The sequence below is a fragment of the Semicossyphus pulcher genome, unplaced genomic scaffold (genome assembly GCF_022749685.1).
Source record: "Semicossyphus pulcher isolate SPU_LCO1_2020_fin unplaced genomic scaffold, fSemPul1.0.p SCAF_19, whole genome shotgun sequence".
Taxonomy (NCBI): Eukaryota; Metazoa; Chordata; class Actinopteri; order Labriformes; family Labridae; genus Semicossyphus; species Semicossyphus pulcher.
In genome coordinates, this window is record NW_027211692.1 from 21,932,199 (window position 1) to 21,950,513 (window position 18,315).

An 18,315-nucleotide genomic window follows, 5' to 3' on the forward strand; every position below is an offset into this window, starting at 1 on the left:
CCTTTTTAGAACTGCTTTTGACCTATGATGCTGATTTTATTTCCTTGGTTTAATACTTCCTCTTATTGTGTTTCTTCTGTTCTTATTTTGTTTCTTTAGTTGTTTTTAATAATGTAAAGTGACTTTGAGTACCATGAAAAGCGCTAAATAAATAAAATGTATTATTATTATTATCATTATTATTATTATTATTATTATTATTATTATTAAAATGTTACCAAGTGCAGTTGCCTTCTGGATTAAACTTTTATACAATGACCTGGATGACTGACAACCTTTAAACATACTGTAAGGTGCAAGCAGGAATAATTATGTTGTTATGTTTTTGTTGAAGTTTTAGTAGTCATATGCCTGACTTGGATTTATGCAAATTGCTTTATTGCTAATGTTAGCTGATGAATGATGTTGATGTATCTTTTACAGGTATATGTATGTAAGGTATTTTTAAACTATCCATATACTTTGTGTATTCTACAGCTAACAGATTTGATTGCTTTGTCATAGTAATTTTGTTGATAAAGACAGATTGTGCCTCTGAGTATGGTGAAATTTTTCTTAAAGCTTAGGTTTGCTACAGTTCACTATTTTGCACTTCAGAGCACTTGACTCCCATGCCTATATGTCCATTTAAGTATTATTATTGCTTTTTGCTTTCATGTACACTTATACTATTTAATGCTTTGTAATAAATCTGCATGTTTGGATAATAAAATGTTTTGACATGGTTGAATAAAATAATAGTTTAATATTTAATTAATGAGTACAAACGTTTTTTTATATATATATATCTTTACTATTTTTTGCTTTAAATAAAAGTAAGGATGTTTGCTGAAGTTGCTTGATGTGGCACAGCCCCACAGAGGAAATTTGTCTCCAGCCGTTCTAGCTGATACCGTAGGCTATGTCCTGTCTACGTGCAGGAGATACCTCACAGATATTAGGCTTAGCGAGGTCATGTTTAAAACCACATCCTGAGTCTCCAAAATGCTTTTCTCTCAGGTAGCACCCCAGCCTGGGATAGCCTCCAATCCCAGTTTTAATGGGATTGAAGGCAAGTCTCCTTCTGCTTACAACTCTGGGCAAAGCTGACTTTAAAGAAGACGTCGCTGGATCCGGATAAATCATAAAACTTCAGCGCGGTTAGAAAACATGTCTGGAGTAGGGCCCAAATTAATACCGAAGAAAGGATACACTTCAGTGACCATGCAAGCATTGAAGATGAGGAAAAGCATTTAAAAACATTTTTTTACTTTGTTGATCACGTCGTTCTTGCTGGGGGTTTGCTGACTATGTTGCTTGTGATCATTTTCGTGTCAAGTGGCAGCTGAGCTGTGTGTGGGAGGGAATGACAGTTAAAGAAAAACTTGTTACTATCTGAATGTTCATGACAGAAAGTTGTGTTAGCAGTTGAGTTAAGGGCCGAGGACCCCGCCGTTTGGACGGCCTTGAAAGTTCTGAGTGGCGATGTTTTAGGCACCTTTAACCTGCAGTGTACAGTAAACTACATTTGACGTGGCTTGACGGCTTTATAGTGTGATATGTTTTTGCATCGAAAAGAAAATGCAGTTCTCTTCTGCATTCATTACTTGAATAATTTTACCATTGCTTTGTATCTCTGTATATCTGTATTGATTGTTGATTATTGTCAATGTGTAACTTGTGTTGTTGCTGCTGTCCAGGCAGGTCTCTCTTGAGAATGACACCACGTGTCTCAATGAGATTAAATAGAGGCTTGATAAAATCAATAAAATATTATACAGCACAGGGGTTCCCAAACTTTTTAGCCCGCGATCCCCAAATTAATGGTCCTGGCGACCCCCACTGTCCCTGGAGGTGGTTAAAGCATAACGTTGCGCACAGCCGCGCACACGCTCTAATAGGCCTACTAAACCCCGACACTAGAACAACACGAAGAACACAACAGCCTAACAACCATAATATTCTTTTTTAGTAATTTGAGATTCTGGATGCAGAATACAAGTAATCTCCATGTAACACTGAATACAATATTTAATAAGGTGATGTCTGTGCATCTGTGTGCGTGAAGAGCAGTAGAGTAGACACCTACATTGTTGCTTTTATGTGCAAACATACATTTTAGATTTTAGATTTACACATTACTTCAACATTATACTCACCTAATGAGATGGGTGGGCAACGTGGAGCAGAGCAAGTCCATTCTGGCTTTAATTTTGGAGACGACCACTCCGAGATCATCATCTATGTTTAGTTCCGAACGGTTTTTTTTTTAATGTAAGTCAGTGATCAAAAAAGTCTTTTCACATAAGTAAGTAGAGCCAAAGTCATCGGGACATCCATGGCGACCTTGATTGGTGCGTGTATTCCCTTTCGACGGAAATCCAGAACTCGCAGTGTCTGAAATTTACGTGAGGTGCCACTTGTAAGACTCTTGCTTTCAGTTCTTTCTTCTCCCCCAGCATTGCTCCAGCATTGCCTGTACACACACCAATGCAATCGTCCCAAAGTTTATTAAGTTTTGAGAAACTTTCCACACCTGTGCACCAGCGGGGTGCAAAACAGTATTAAGGATTACGTCAAAACTCTATCTGACGAAGACAAGCAGCTGGACAGAGTCTAATACATCCGTTGATTCATCCAATTGTGAAGCACATTTCCCTTTCTTCACTCAATCAACCAGCTGAGACTTAATGTCCTTGGCCATGTCGTTGATGCCGCCGGGCAATATTCCCTTTAGACGGCTGCACTGACTCTCACTCACGGGACAGTTTATCCGGATGCATAGCCCGACTTATTGCTATAGCAGCAGGTTTGATGAATGTTTCCTCGATTGTGTAGCTTTTTTTGCCTGTGCAGTTAAATATGCCACCTTATTATGATGCCTTTTGAGCTCTGGGATTGATGTTTGTTTCGTAAGGGCTTTTTGGCCTTGCAACTCTTGCTCCTTTCGGCGGAAAAAAATCTACCTGAGGGCCCTGCCTCCCACTTTGGGAACCACTGAGAAAAAAATCAACATTCTCTGTATCACAGAAAATTATCAAAGAAACTCAGAAAGAAAACAACGGCGTCAGTTAAATAGTTGGTTTTTATTTTATTTTTTTGAACGGCGACGGGGAAAAAAGTTATGACATGAAAATGATACCATTTAAAATAACATTAATTAAAGGAACATGCTGTTTCTAGAAAAAAAGCATCATTCAGAAAAAACAAGCGTTTTAATATATTCACATTTTTCACATTTCTAATATAGAATTGCCTACATTTCTAAGAGCATAAGCGAGAGCATCCGAATTCTCTTCTGTCCCATTCATTGTTCAGTCGCATTATGCGTTGGGCTAGTAGTTGCAGACCAGCTCTCCTTCTTCGCTTCAACCAGCACCGCTTTTTTGACACGATGCATGACAATCTGATTAGCCCGTTTTGTGATGCATTTGATTGATGCCTGGTCCAAGTCAGTTTTTCTTTCTATCTCGCAATAACCGTAGATAAATATTTTACTCAGTAACGGATGGATGTATACTGTAGCAAATTACTTTACCTCATTTAAAACATAGGCTACTTAAGTAAAAGTAAAATTACTGACTCTAAAAAGTACAAGTACACGAAAAAGCAACTCAATTACAGTAATGTGAGTACTTGTAATTCGTTACTTCCACCTCTGCATATATCGTAGAGATGACAGCTTATTAGTCAAAAGACGCGTAACTCGGTGAGATGAGATCATAATTACCATACTAAGACGGCCTCGCAGCTATAGGCAGGTGTGTGGTCTGTAGTTCGATGTGTTGGTGTAAATCCAATCTGACTCTTGCTCAGGACATTGTGCTCACTGAGGAAGTCTTGCTATAGGCTGTTTAGGGTGCTGTAGAATAACTATCCCAGGTTGCAGCTTAAGCATATGCCTCTGTAATGGTTTGGGTCAAATTTATTTACAGTTTTAAAGATTGGTCTGAAATTCCTTCGCTCCAGAGGTCAGGGAAATGTCCAATACTCAGAATGAGGTTGAACAATTTCAATAAAGCAGTGTTGAATGTATGGTCGCTAAATTTCAACATTTCATTTAAGCTACAATCAGGACCGCTGGCTTTCCTCGGCTGCAGGGCCTGGATTTTAGCCAGTAGCTCAGATTCAGTTATGTGATAGTTTAAAGGGTTTGATTGTCTTTAATGACTGCTTCTAACAGTTGTTGTTTATTAAGGAGATTATTTTGGACCGAATTTATTATAGTGGTAATATATAGATTTTGTAAGTGTTTTTTCCAGATTTCACCATTTTGAAAAGCCAATTCGTCTTTGTGTGATTTGGTGAAAGAGTGCCATTTCTTCCAGAAGTCAGTAGAGTGAATGGACTCTTCCATTAGATCTAGTTGGTGCCTCTCATGCTGTTCTTTTTTCTTTTTTCTTTTTTTACTTCTGGGTGTTCTGCTGTATGTTTTAGTGTTTCCCAGTACTGGAGGCAGAGCTCAGGGTTGTCGGGTTGTCTGTGTTTTTGATTTGATAAGCGTCTTCCTCAGATGTCTGCAGTGTGTGTCGAACCACTCCTCATTGGTTAATATTTTTGATGTGTGGTGCTGAGGCTTTTTCAGACTGGATAAGTCAGCCACATTGTCAAATATGTTGTAAATGACTTGTATAGCCTGTTTCAGGCCGTCTTTACTGAAGGAAAATTAGGTGGAAAGAGAATACTCGAGATGAGATTGAATGATTGGATTTTAGATAGCTCTCAGATATTCGTCCTTGCTTTCGTTTGTCCATCTGTAAGGTTGTTTTTTTATAGTGGGTTCTGCTGCGTGAGGGTCGCCTGCTAAAAAGGAGCAGGATCACTTCATCACAGCAGAAGTTTTTAACAAAAAAATGATTTTGAAGTATCAAAGTTACTTTTTGGTTGCACAGTATTTTTTCTTCTGCTGTCTAAGTTTAGATGAGTGTGAATTAAGACTTAGATCCATTTCATCTATAGGCTATTGGTTAAAAATCAACATAAACAACCTGTTCCAACATGAGTATTGCTAGCTAGTGTACCAGATTTTATCATGGCTGCCGGGTTGGGGGCAATTGTAACACTGTGATCGGGGGCAATTGTAACAGTGTTACAAGCCACATTGGCCCTATATAAGCACCTTTTGATATACATTTCTGTTAGAAAATGGACATATTTTACTGAATTTAAATATAAAATTAAAACTTTAAAGGGTGTATTAAAATACATGTGTTTTTTATATCATTATCATAAATTTGTATGAAATAAAAACCGAATATGTTGCTTGTAACTCTTTTTTAACATGTATTGAATATTACCTCCACATTTCATTGTGTAATCTGTTTATGTCTTTCTTGTAACATTTCATTGAAGCTTGGTTAGAGATTCATCAGCTGATTAGTCTATTTGAGTAAAATATACTTTTGACTCAATTCAAATAATAAAAGTTTACACTACAATAGTTGCCTAGCTGTCTGCAAAAATAGACAAACTTTTCCTTTGAATTTGTACAATACCTGAAATCTTAAAGAAATTCAACCATACAAAAAAGAATCTTTAGTAACATTATTAGATACTACAGCAGACATTTGATTACTATAAGGTGTGCTTTTATTTGAGAAACGGTGCCTTAATATTGGAGGGGGCAATTGTGTTAATCTTATTTTTGTAAAATAATAATAAAAATAATGATAATAATGATAATAATAATAATTTGAGATCCGCAGAATGTATTGAAAAAGGCATACATGTCAAAACAAGGGTGTAGCTTAGATTTTGACATTGATGGGGACATAAAAACAGTCCACAGGGGGGGCCCTGGAAGCTGAGGCTTTTTGTATTTATGATAGATTTCTGACCAAAATGTCATGTCATCTAGAGCCTTTATTTATAGATACCTATGTAAACCAAGACCTTTACAGTTTAGCTTTCTGTACTTTTATGATAGAAACAAGCAAATGTTAATAATTAAAGAAACACTGTTCTGGGATTGACATTAAGGTTTTTAGTATATACTGAATACAACAATGGAGGTAATTTAACAGAGACATATTAACTTCATTCCAGCCATAGTGCAATTGTAAACACTCCCTGCCTAATGTAGAGGGAGCAGCTACAGGCATAACCTGGTATTGCACGTAACCAATAACCAAGTACCATAATCACAGAACACTTCTACTCTTTCTGTTTCTGTCTACAGATGGATTAGTTTCCTTAGAAAGACACCACAGTATCAGCTACTGCATGTAAAAACACATCTACACTGATAAAGCTAGTCACCACTTATTTCATATATTTAAATACATAGTATTGTATTCATGCCCACATTATTAAAACCATGTATGGCTGGGTACTTATACCTCTTAGTATACCAGTGTAACCTCAATGCGATACAAAACAATTACATACATTTACTCTAATCATACTCTTACAAGCCTAGGCCTAACCTGTGACCCCGCCTCCCCTGCTCTGCCTGAATTACTAGGCAGGGCTGCTTCTGTCACCTGATAAAATAACCATTGTTATACATCATCAGACTAACATTTGTCCCAATACTGAATCTCACTACTTACATATCACCAAGTGATTATTCGACATCATCTGAGACCCTGCCTCTCCTCCAGCCTCTTCTTCTCTGTGTGACCTACTAGCTACATGGTCCGGCAGCTTCTGTCACCTGACAAAATAACACATAGATGCATGCTACATGAACTTGAGACATGTTTCTATTCAAAGATCTCATTTCAAACAAATATTGATGAACCATTGTTATACAGTACATCAGACTAACATTTGTCCCAATACTGAATCTCACTACTAACATATCACCAAGTCGTTATTCAGCATCACCTGCGACCGTGCCTCCCCTCCTCTGTACGAGCTAAGACATGGTCCAGTTGCTTCTGTCACTTGAGTCTGACAAAATAACACAATGTTTTATGCATACCATGTGAAAAGCTAGGGAAAACATTTATGGCTAAGTTAAGTATTATTACCATGATTGTTGACTCTACACATTAGTAACTGGGAAAATATTTTATTTAAGTGGCTTACATTTTTACTTGTTGTGAAGTAGCTCCTGATGTCAATCTTTGTTTTACATGCCATCCTTTTCGTTTTGTGCACTGCACAGAAAGTTGGTGTCTCCCTCACTTAGCCTACATGCACATCCATACATCTTGCTGACTTCTTAAGGAGATGTAGTTATAGCCAATTACACGTTAGCAAGAAACGGCAAATCCAATCCTATTAGCAGAGGGAGGCGGGACTAGTAGGGCGTGAGATCTGTTAACAGTTTGTGTACCTGACTAGACGGACACTGACGGACAGCAGCGGTTAATCAAAATTATTGCCAGGGAAAATTCAGTAGTTGCTGGATATTGGTAGGGTTGAAACTGCGTGATATCTGGCGGTGGCTGTTAGCTAAAATTGTTTTGTTAGCTTGTACTGTAAAAGCAGCAACAAGGGTTTAGATTAACGATAGGATATTGTTAGGTAGTTAAGTTTGGCGCAGAGAACTTTGCCTTTACTTTAATTTTAAACGAGCAGACCGATGCTTTAGCTATGCTATCGTTACCCTGCAGTACAGTTAACTACCGGAGTGAGAGAGTGAGTGAGTAGACGAATGAGGATGGAGGAGTGGCGATGTGGCTTCTTTCAGGGTGGGTAGAGATGTGTTTATCCGCACTACAGAACAATTGGAAGAAGGGAGACTCCTCCGTTTGACTGGCCTTGGCGGTGTTAGGTGTCGGTCTTTTAGCTGCAGGCTAACGGTACAGTGAATAAGTGGACGAGCAAGAGAATGGGAGCGGAGGTCTATCTGGACAGGGGTGCTGATCAGATCTGAGCTGGGTGAGTAGAATGGCTGAAACTGTAGGTCTACATATTTATTGTGATCCACATTCTTTGTGAAAAATCAAACATGCAATGCTGATTGTGATATTATGTTAACACTCTTGGTAATGTCTTAGATACAGCTCATTATAGCATAATGACTCTGGAGTTACGGTAAAATATTTTGTACAATCGATGTGCCAGAACAATACAATAGTGGGCCATCGGGGCCAGGAAGGAAGAATCAGTAAATTATATGGTTATATTTTAAATTCTATTTTAATGGTCCATTTCCCTAACAAAGTTAATTCTCCTCACACAGATTCTATTTTCTCTCAGACGTGAATTCTGCCGAAATTACGGAAATAGGTCAGACCTTTACTCGACGTGCTTAAGATCAAATTTACATATATTAAGATTAAATCTGGTTTAATTCAAGCTACTACTTGAATTTTTTGTGCAACAAATGTATCTGTATCATAGGCTATATTTAGGTCTCAGTCTCTTTCTCTCTCTCTCTCTCTCTCTCTCTCTCTCTCTCTCTCTCTCTCTCACACACACACACACACACACACACACACACACGCACACACACATAGGGCAAAAGGGCAAAGCCGGGCACTTGTTTGTAAACATCTTTGATCTTTGAAATGCAGGTGCATGTGTATCTTTTTGATCTGGTTTGTTGCACAATTGGTCACCGTTAATCGGCAAGTTGTTTATTAGGCGGTCCGTCTTTAATTTGGACCTAGTGTGGGAGTATTGTAGACTTAGGGCTTTTTAAATTAAGTTCTATATAAGCTACACTTTATAAGAATTTTTGGATGTTTGTAGATTATAGTTATTAAAATTACTGTTAGTGGCAGTACAGTGTGTACCAAAATGTGGGCCATCAGGACCAGGAAGGAATTAAATTATTTTATTTTAAATAATTTGAAATATATCTTATGCTCTAAGTTTTTTTTATTTTTCCTAGGGAAAATAAAAGTCAGACGTGGAAACACAGACGTGGAAATACAATTTTCTGTGGAAACTGGGCGCATCATGGGCATACATCTCCCATGATCCATGATGTTCACAACACGCGAGTCTCTGTTAGTTACTCACACAAGCAGAGCTTCTACTCATAAGGAAAAAGCAGTATTTGCTAATACAGTTAAATAACGTTTATGGGACTGTGAGACGGCAAGCTTTTGTTTCCTGAAGACGTGGGGCTGCTTTTTACAAAAACCTGCTTCACCTCAGGGAAATTCCTGCTCAAGACACGCATGGGCCGACAACAAAGCTTTCCATAATGCGCGCTCATTCTGATGCCCGCTCTGTCTAATTTTGCTGGGCAGTGAGATCACTTTAGTGGCTTTAACATCAATCCGTGTATCGACATACGATATATTGTACAGTGACCTGTGTGTTTTCTGCCTGTGCAGGGGCACAGTGGAAGGAAAGCCCGGTTTATATAAGAAGAATGGCTGAAATCCGCCGTGTAAATAGCAACACGCCTTCCTGCAGACGCACCTGGCTCTTTAAGGGAATGAGAGCTGACACTCTGAGTGGTTTGATTCATGTTCAAAAGCTCTAAGAGATTTTCCAATTTTCCCCCTCCTGTGAGTGTGGTTTTTAAAGTATGAGACAAAAACGTTATGGGCCTAACCTACTACAAAAGCAGTTTTCATGACTTAAAACCGTTCCGAAGGTCACTTAGTGACAGCAGTAGGTAGCACTTTTTTTGTATGGATTTTTATTTAGCTCTGTTCCTTTTTTACAGGGCTGAAGGAGAAGAAGAAACGAATATACTGAAAAAGTATTTTTGGAGGGATGGACTCGTTCAAAAGATGAGCAGCTTTGGTAAGTTTAACATTATTTTATTTACCTTTGTAAGCTATTGACTATTGTGACTTGATAAAGTCAGATTCCAAGTCCTGAAGACGCCTTGGCGTGTGCGTTGTGGCATGTGTGCGGCCATCTGCTTAGCTGGAATCTTTGGGTAAACCTGTTGAGCCCTTGTTGAGCTGTTTGTGTTCATTTGCATTTCTTGGTGGTCATATAAGTATGTAGTAGTTTGTTCTTTTGTCTGCGGCAGTGACATTGATTTCTGCTTTATGCAATGTCTATTTGTAATGTCGCATCCTGTCATAATGTAGTATTAGTGTTGAGGTACATACATACAATTTCTTAGTATCTATTCTATTGTCAAAGTGTATGGATGAGTTAATGATTAATAGTTTTTAAAAGTGGAAGAATTCTGAATGAATTTATCTCTATTATTATTATTATTATTATTATTATTATTATCATGATATTAAATGTGGTTATAATTTAACTATTGAATACCTCTAGTAAGGTATACTGTATATAGCAACTAAGGTCAAGCAGAGATGACCTTTTTCTCCTTTAACCTTAATAAGAGAAAGAAAAATGAGAAAAAAATGCAAAACAAAATAACCCAATATTATTACTATCATAAAAATACAATATTGTCTGTCTCACTGTTACTCAATGTTCTGATTAGACGCAAGCTTATTAGCCTCATCTTAATGGCAAATACATAATGCATTGCTCTGTGACCACTTTAACATTCATTTTAATATGGACAATAAGAACCAAGCACCTTCATATCCCTTGAATATGAAAGGGCAAGCCGTGGTGCTGCTGGACTACCAGACTGTGCAGCTGTATGTCAGAATGCGGTCTGTTGTGCAGTGATTGAAGTTTATAACAGTTATTGATGGAGTCTGTTGTACCTGAGGGTTTTGCACTGCTGATTCTTCCTGACCAGGAATAAGGTGTTTAGGCTCTCTGTGATGATGGAATGAAATGCTAAGCTCAAGTCAACAGCATCCCAACATACTGTAGGTATAAGGGTTTTCCAAGTGGGAGCTGTGTGAAAAAGATTAAGTCCTATGTGTAGTTACTTTATATTTTTAGTGTCACAGAATAATAGGATTGGTAAAGATCAGTAATTATTGCATAAAGCAATCAACAAATGATACACAGCAAACACAAAACCAGATTTATTATGCTAAGTTCTGAATAGATGTAAGCTTATTAACATTATCTTAATGACAAATGATACATTGTACTTTTGACCGATGTTACATTTATCATGATTTGGACAATAAGCATTAGAAACAAGGGGGATATTCTACAAAGTTTATTTTAAAATGTATGGCCATACAATAAAATTCTTACTTTGTCAGTCTCCCTTCACGCAACAGTAAAAACAAAGAATTTAAATAAAAATATCAGTTCAAAGTAAAGTGCACTATGCATCATGCAAATATTGCAAGTACAAGTAAACATGTATAGTACTATTGCACAGTAAATTTGCATAGTAATGAAATTATTACACAGTGGTGTAAATCCACAGTCCAACAAGTTACTGTTCAGTTATGCTGTTAAAGTGAGAGTGATTGAATGGGAGGGAGAGGGGGGCAGTGTTTGATGCTGCTTTTCAGCTGTCTGATGGCGTACAGGCCATCAGCCCAGCTGCCTTGCATGGGTTTGTTCCCCTCTGGTAGTGTGACTTGGCTGGTTGTTGTCCCCGCACTCCTCTGCTTGTAGTCTGTGATGTGTTGCAGACCTTGCTGGGGATCTGTAGTGGTGTAGTATCCCTCCAGCTTCAGTTTGTATTGTCCCTTGGCTTTGCTGATGGATCTACACAGGTCGTATCTGGCTTTTTTGTAATCCTCAGCATCACCTGATAAAAATGCAGTGGAGCGAGCGCGTAGCATGGACCTTACTTCACAGTTAATCAAGGGTTGCTGATGAGGGTGTGTCTGCAGCGTTTTGTGGGAACAATGCTGTTAACACATGTGCTGATATAGCTAGTTACAGTTGAAGCATATTCCTCTAAGTCCACATTAGAGTCCTCTCTCAAAGCAGCAGTTTTAAACACATCCCAGTCTGTACTCCCAAAGCAGCCCTGAAGCACTAGATCAGTCTCTTCATTCCACACTTTAATGGTCTTACTTACTAGGGGGGCTTGCTGTCTGTGAGTTGTCTGTGGGCTGGATAGAGAAACACTGAGATGTGGTCTGACTGTCCGAAATGCGGCCAAGGTGCAGTCTTGTAGGTGCCTCTCACGTTGCTGTTGACTTGGTCTAGGATGTTATTCTCCCTCGTCGGAAAGCTCACGGGCTGATGGTACTTGGGGAGGACCATCTTAAGGTTGCAGTGATAAATATCCCTGGCTACGATGAACACAGCATCCGGGTTCACAGTCTCTTGCTTGCTGATGGTATCATGCAATAGCATAGCACAAAGTAGTACAATACACTTTTTATAGGCTAATGGTTTATATACATAGCATGGAATATATTATCAGAACATGAGAGGCTAATGTTGGACACACAATTACCAGTTATGTAACTTCATGATCTATCTGACCGCATAAAAATGGAGAAACACTTTATTTTCATAATTCCCACAAAGCCTTGTGAAAACACGTCATCTCTGGCAAGGGCTGTGTTTCAGTGACAATGCTGAAGTTGTAAAAATATATAAAAATATATATGGTCTCCTCCCTGTTAAACGCATTACAGCTCCTCAATATGCAAGCTAAAAAGGGCTTTCAGTTTCCCCCAAAACACCCTTGCAAATTTCAAATGAAAATCAATACAATCATCCGCACCAGATGATAATTTACCAAAGCTGCTACTGACACCTACTGGGACAATTAATGATTGCATGCAGCAAGCACAATGCTGTAATGAGTCCGATTGAGCAGTTGAAGAGAACCCTTTTGCTTCTCTTGCTACGCATTTTCAGTGTGTTGCTACACGGGTCCGCAGCCAACATACGCCGTAGGATTCTGTGTCTAATATGTTACTGTCATGGGGATAGTTACCGGCCAAAGTGTAAGAAAGACTGAGCAAAGTTTTTTTTTTTTCAATATTGTGCAGCCTCAATGTTGTGTTCGCCATGCGCCATGGTGAGGTTACTTTAAGACATATATATATCCGAACTACACACACACACACACACACACACACACACGCACACACACACACACACACACACACACACACGACTCATGTAATTCAGGGAGTCCTAGACTGTGCGTTGGCATGTAATGTCATATTAATTATGTCATAATAATGAAGTTTAAATGTTATTTGGGAGTGTTTAAATGTTATTCGTGTTATATAAGGTGTACTATTCTATACTTGTCAAAAGACGCTTAAATCAAAAACGTTCTTTGCTGTTTCAACAAGTGCCTTTCAGACATATAAGATAGTTTTCTCCTCTTAATCATCTCTGTTGGTAATTCTGAAGTAGCAAAAACTTTTCATTGCATGGGGGAGTACATAGCACTCTAACCTATAATAAGTAGTAAAAATGCACTTGTCTCAGCGAGAGGAGTTGAAAAACAACATATGTCCCTGTTTGGTAAAGATGCAGCAATGTGCCATATGAAACCACCTCGACTGCCATAATAATAAAGTTTAAATGTTATTTGGATGTGCTTACCAGTGTATTCGTGACATATAGCGTGTACTATTCTGTTCTTGTCAAAAAACGCTTAAATCAGCGAGAGAAGCTCAAAAATGTTCTTTGCTGTTTCAACAAGTGCCTTTTAGACATATAATAAAGTTTTCTCCTCTTAATCATCTCTATTAGTAATTCTGAAATAGCAATAGATTTCTGAAGCACATGGGAGTACATAGCACTCTAACCTATAATAAGTGCTAAAAGTGCACTTGTCTCAGCGAGAGGAGTCGAAAAACAACATGTGTCCCTCTTTGGTAAAAATGCAGCAATGTGCCAAATGAAACCCCTCTGACTGCCATAATAACAAAGTTTAAATGTTATTTGGGTATGCTTAATAGTGTTTTCGTGAAATTTAGCGTGTACTATTCTATAGTTGTCAAAAACGCTTAAATCAGCGAGAGAAGCTCAAAAACGTTCTTTGCTGTTTCAACAAGTGCCTTTAAGACATATAATACAGTTTTCTCCTCTTAATCATCTCTATTAGTAATTCTGAAATAGCAATAGATTTCTGAAGCACATGGGAGTACATAGCACTCTAACCTATAATAAGTGGTAAAAATGCACTTGTCTCAGCGAGAGGAGTTGAAAAACAACATATGTTCCTGTTTGGTAAAGATGCAGCAATGTGCCATATGAAACCACCTCGACTGCCATAATAATAAAGTTTAAATGTTATTTGGATGTGCTTAGCAGTGTATTCGTGACATAGAGCGTATACTATTCTGTTCTTGTCAAAAAACGCTTAAATCAGCGAGAGAAGCTCAAAAACGTTCTTTGCTGTTTCAACAAGTGCCTTTAAGACAAATAATAAAGTTTTCTCCTCTTCATCATCTCTATTAGTAATTCTGAAATAGCAATACATTTTTGAAGCACATGGGAATACCTAGCACTCTAACCTATAATAAGTGGTTAAAATGCACTTGTCTCAGCGAGAGGAGTCGAAAAACAACATATGCTCCTCTTTGGTAAAAATGCAGCAATGTGCCATATGAAACCACCTCGACTGCCATAATAATTAAGTTTAAATGTTATTTGGATGTGCTTACCAGTGTATTCGTGACATATAGCGTGTATATTCTGTACTTGTCAAAAAACGCTTAGATCAGCGAGAGAAGCTCAAAAACGTTCTTTGCTGTTTCAACAAGTGCCTCTTAGACATATAATACTGTTTTCTCCTCTTAATCATCTCTATTAGTAATTCTGAAATAGCAATAGATTTCTGAAGCACATGGGAGTACATAGCACTCTAACCTATAATAAGTGGTAAAAATGCACTTGTCTCAGCGAGAGGAGTTGAAAAACAACATATGTCCCTGTTTGGTAAAGATGCAGCAATGTGCCATATGAAACCACCTCGACTGCCATAATAATAAAGTTTAAATGTTATTTGGATGTGCTTAGCAGTGTATTCGTGACATATAGCGTGTACTAATCTATACTTGTCAAAAGACGCTTAGATCAGCGAGAGAAGCTCAAAAACGTTCTTTGCTGTTTCAACAAGTGCCTCTTAGACATATAATACTGTTTTCTCCTCTTAATCATCTCTATTAGTAATTCTGAAATAGCAATAGATTTCTGAAGCACATGGGAGTACATAGCACTCTAACCTATAATAAGTAGTAAAAATGCACTTGTCTCAGCGAGAGGAGTTGAAAAACAACATATGTCCCTGTTTGGTAAAGATGCAGCAATGTGCCATATGAAACCACCTCGACTGCCATAATAATAAAGTTTAAATGTTATTTGGATGTGCTTAGCAGTGTATTCGTGACATATAGCGTATACTATTCTGTTCTTGTCAAAAAACGCTTAAATCAGCGAGAGAAGCTCAAAAACGTTCTTTGCTGTTTCAACAAGTGCCTTTAAGACAAATAATAAAGTTTTCTCCTCTTCATCATCTCTATTAGTAATTCTGAAATAGCAATACATTTTTGAAGCACATGGGAGTACATAGCACTCTAACCTATAATAAGTGGTAAAAATGCACTTGTCTCAGCGAGAGGAGTTGAAAAACAACATGTGTCCCTGTTTGGTAAAGATGCAGCAATGTGCCATATGAAACCACCTCGACTGCCATAATAATAAAGTTTATATGTTATTTGTGTATGCTTAAGTGTGTATTCGTGACATGTAGCGTATACTATTCTGTTCTTGTCAAAAAACGCTTAAATCAGCGAGAGAAGCTCAAAAACGTTCTTTGCTATTTCAACAAGTGCCTTTAAGACATATAATACAGTTTTCTCCTCTTAATCACCTCTTTTAGTAATTCTGAAGTAGCAATACATTTTTGAAGCACATGGGAGTAAATAGTACTCTAACCTATAATAAGTGGTAAAAATGCACTTGTCTCAGCGAGAGGAGTTGAAAAACAACATATGTCCCTGTTTGGTAAAGATGCAGCAATGTGCCATATGAAACCACCTCGACTGCCGTAATGATAAACTTTAAATGTTATTTGTGTATGCTTATAAGTGTTTTCGTGACAATTAACGTGTACTATTCTATAGTTGTCAAAACACGCTTAAATCAGCGAGAGAAGCTCAGAAACGTTCTTTGCTGTTTCAACAAGTGCCTTTAAGACATATAATACAGTTTTCTCCTCTTACTCACCTCTTTTAGTAATTCTGAAATAGCAATAGATTTCTGAAGCACATGGGAGTACATAGCACTCTAACATACAATAAGTGGTAAAAATGCACTTGTCTCAGCGAGAGGAGTCGAAAAACAACATATGCTCCTCTTTGGTAAAAATGCAGCAATGTGCCAAATGAAACCACTCCGACTGCCATAATAACAAAGTTTAAATGTTATTTGGGTATGCTTAATAGTGTTTTCGTGAAATTTAGCGTGTACTATTCTATAGTTGTCAAAAACGCTTAAATCAGCGAGAGAAGCTCAAAAACGTTCTTTGCTGTTTCAACAAGTGCCTTTAAGACATATAATACAGTTTTTTCCTCTTAATCATCTCTAGTAGTAATTCTGAAATAGCAATACATTTTTGAAGCACATGGGAGTACATAGCACTCTAACCTACAATAAGTGGTAAAAGTGCACTTGTCTCAGCGAGAGGAGTCGAAAAACAACATATGATCCTCATTGGTAAAAATGCAGCAATGTGCCATATGAAACCACCTCGACTGCCATAATAATAAAGTTTAAATGTTATTTGGGTATTCTTATTAATATATTCGTGACTTTTAGCGTGTACTATTCTATAGTTATCAAAACCGCTTTTATTAGCGAGAGAAGATCAAAATGTGCTTTCTCAGGTGAATACGATATTTCTCCCCACAAGATCTTTATTTATTTATTCATTTATTTTAAAAGCGCTAAATAAATAAAATGTATTATTATTATTATCATTATTATTATTATTATTATTATTATTATTATTAAAATGTAACCAAGTGCAGTTGCCTTCTGGATTAAACTTTTATACAATGACCTGGATGACTGACAACCTTTAAACATACTGTAAGGTGCAAGCAGGAATAATTATGTTGTTATGTTTTTGTTGAAGTTTTAGTAGTCATATGCCTGACTTGGATTTATGCAAATTGCTTTATTGCTAATGTTAGCTGATGAATGATGTTGATGTATCTTTTACAGGTATATGTATGTAAGGTATTTTTAAACCATTTATTTTACTGTACAATGGAAATATATTCAAACTAACTTAAACGAAAGAAAACCTTGAAGATTTATTATTACTTCTTTCATCAATCTTATGCATCGTCAGATAAATCAGGGCTAAATCACTCTACTGTTTATTCAATCCAGCGTCATACTTCGTAAGCAGACACTTTAGGGTTGTCGATGATCGTTCAAAACTGCACCGAACAATTCATTGTCTCTTCTGGCTAATACTGGGGACTTTAAAGCCTGCCTCAGTGCCTTCCATCTTTCATTATTGGAACGGCATTGTTACATCTGCCTACTTCAGATGAGCGTCAAGCTGGGCAAGAATTTCAACATGGAGAAGTTGTACCAACTTTAGGAATGTAGTAGCCATTCAAGGTCTGCCTACATCTACTTGTGCTGTTTTGTCTGAACAGAAGCTTGGCCTTCGTCTTATAGCCCAATAACACTGTGGTCAAAATTGTCTCTCTCTCCTTGCCCATATGATCAATCCTAAGGTGCCTGCCGAGAGTGGGCCTGTGTCCACAGGTCTCCCACCGACAGAGGTTTTGGTATCTACAATTCATTTGGCCTATGTTCTCTCAGGCTCCCCCTCCACAACTTGGGTTCCAGCTCACTCAGCTCGTCATGTGGCTTTCTTGTGAGCCTTGCGAGCTGGAGAGCATTTGTCGTTACAATATGGCAGCAGTCACATGTTCATCCCAGTTCAGCCAGTCATTCCTTCAGCGTGATCAAACTGACTAAAGTTTAATGTCAGTCAATCAATCTTCCCCTACTGTCTTAATCGTCAGGTGTCAGAGTCCAGGTTAGCCTAACTGTAAATAATCTGGCTACTGTAACGTAAAGGTCATACAGGTCATCAAACCCTGTCACCAAACTCCACCATCAATCTCCACTGAGTACTGTCCTGTTCCTGTATTTCCAGAATGTTTGGTTAAATGCATCTATTTTATCTGTTTACAACAACTCTGGGGCATTGAAAAAATGGCCCAAAGTTAGCTGGTGTGCACTGAAGGCGATTTGCATTTTCTACTATTTTCATCAGTGTTGATAACGTAGAGGTCACACGCATCACAAGGAACATACAGAAAATAAATTCCATGTATGAGGCCACCTGAAATGATGTGGTTAATTTATTGAGATACCCCTATAATTTTTATTGGCGAAACCGATAGGGAGTTTAACAAACAAAGTTTATTCCAAAAGGAAACTGGACTTGAAAATGCACTGCACCTCCTCCATCGCTCTTCTGTCACAAGCTGTCCCACAGAGTTCGGTGCTTGGTTGTCTCTTGTTCATCCTCTACATCCTCCCCTTCGGTAACATCATACATGGTCTCCATTTCCGCTGCTATGCCGACTACCTCCAGATTTACATCTCCACCAAATCCAACTC